The 2,091-nt window shown below is 34.4% G+C and overlaps 1 non-coding gene across 1 annotated transcript; it reads left to right on the top strand.

Moving 5' to 3' along the window:
- Positions 1-1,395: 1,395 nt before the first annotated feature.
- On the top strand, positions 1,396-1,502 carry LOC139874068 (small nucleolar RNA R71). The gene has a single exon (XR_011767771.1). It is a non-coding gene; the product is annotated as a small nucleolar RNA R71 (small nucleolar RNA).
- Positions 1,503-2,091: the final 589 nt, after the last annotated feature.

The following is a 2,091-nucleotide window of genomic DNA, read 5'->3' on the forward strand; positions in this document are numbered from 1 at the left end:
CATATAAATATCCCGCCCATCGTGTCCGATCGAGTGTATGTGGTTATTTATAGGTACATCCAATTGTAAATCTTTATATTAAAATTAACAAACTATCATTTAGTTAAACAAATATAAAGCCCATTAATAGCCCATAGTCTAATTTCCACAAATGTCGTTCTTTTGTCCAAACCCCAATTATGGTACAAAGCCCAATTACCCAATTTTAGTATTTTAGCCCAACATCATGATTACTTCATTTTAAATAAGCATAATAATAACTTAGCTACGAGACATTAAATTAAAAAGGTTGAACATAACTTACAATGATTAAAAATAGCGTAGCGTTACACGGACAGAATTTTAACTTACACCCTTACAACATTCGCTAACATATCCTTATTATTAGGATTTAAAATTAAAATTAAAATTAAAATATATATATATATATATATATATATATATATATATATATATATATATATATATATATATTTTACGTATGATGAATGAGAAAAAGATGTGTAAAATTCAGCCGAATGCTCGGCCTTTTAAAGGTGGATTTCTGACTTTTTGGGCTCCGCGAGTGCGGTGGATTTTGCTCTTCAGAGCTCCGCGAGTGCGGAGCTGTGGAATCCAGCTCACACAAGCTTGGTTCCTAGCTTGCCGACGGTTTATATAATATAATATAATATATATATATATATATATTAATTTTAAGAATTAATTATATATTATATTATATTTATATGCATAGTTGACTTGTAATTTTTAGTCAGTTGCGTCGAGCGTTGAGAGATGACTCTGGTCCCAGTTCTGGATTTTCGAACGTCCTTGCGTACAATTTAATATCTTGTATTTTGTGTTTCGAATCTTGTACTCTTGTAATTTTGAGACGTTTCTTATCAATAATTGGAACCTCTTTGATTGTACTTTGTACTTTTTAGCTTTTTGGTCGTTTGCATCTTCAATTCGTCGAATCTGTCTTTTGTCTTCACCTTTTATTATTTAAACGAATATTACTTGTAAATAGGACAACTGCAGCTAAAAGCTTGTCTTTCTTGAGGAATAATGCTATGAAATATATGTTCGTTTTTAGCATTATCAGCACTGCTCACAACTGATTCATATTGCGTGAATATCTTTAGTCATCTTTTCCATTCGTCTCTCGAAAGCATCTATTTTTGCGGAAACAGAATCAAAGTCATGGCTAGAATCGGCCTAGCCGCTTTAGATGAACGAAAAATATCTTTTTTCTGGTGCCACTCATGAGAGTGGGAGGCTGTGTTATCAATGATTTTGTGAGCTTCGATTGCGGTTTTCTTCATAATGGAACCACCAGCTGCTATGTCGATGTCTTTTCGTGTAGTAATGTCGCATCCTTGGTAGAATATTTATACTATTTGATAAGTATCTAAACCGTGTTGAGGACATCCTCTCAACAACTTTTTGAATCTTGTCCACGCCTCATATAATGTTTCATTTAGCTTTTGCGCGAACGTAACAATTTCTCCTTGCAGTCTCATGGCTTTAGATGCCGGAAAGAATCTTTTAAGAAATTTCTCAGCTAAAACATCCCATGTGTCAATCGCCCCTTCAGGTAACGATTCTAACCAATCTTTGGCTTCTCCCTTTAAAGTCCAGGAAAATAACATGAGATAGATCTGTTCATCCTCAACTTATCTGATTTTGAATAGAGTACAAATCCTATTAAAGGTACGAAGATGTTCGTTTGGATCTTCCTTCAGCGCACCACTAAATTGGCATTGATTAGTTACCATGTGTAGGATTTGTCCTTTGATTTCATAATCTGGCGCATTAATGTCTGGTCGCATAATGGCATGTCCTTGGCCAGTGCGTGTAGCTCTCATTCGATCTTCCATACTTAGAGGTTCTGTTACTTCCATAATCAAATTTGTTGAATACGAATCACTAGAGGATTCTGATTTAACGGTTTGTAGTTCAGGAGGAATGATTAGTGTTTCAGGATCTTGGAATTGTCCTTGAATATCCTCCGGGTTCTCAATTGTGATTTCGGGTTCAAAAAATGGAGTATCGGAAATTTGAATTGGAGTACTTGGTCGTCTTGATGATGATTCTAAAGAAAAATCA

The sequence above is a fragment of the Rutidosis leptorrhynchoides genome, chromosome 10 (assembly GCF_046630445.1).
Source record: "Rutidosis leptorrhynchoides isolate AG116_Rl617_1_P2 chromosome 10, CSIRO_AGI_Rlap_v1, whole genome shotgun sequence".
Taxonomy (NCBI): Eukaryota; Viridiplantae; Streptophyta; class Magnoliopsida; order Asterales; family Asteraceae; genus Rutidosis; species Rutidosis leptorrhynchoides.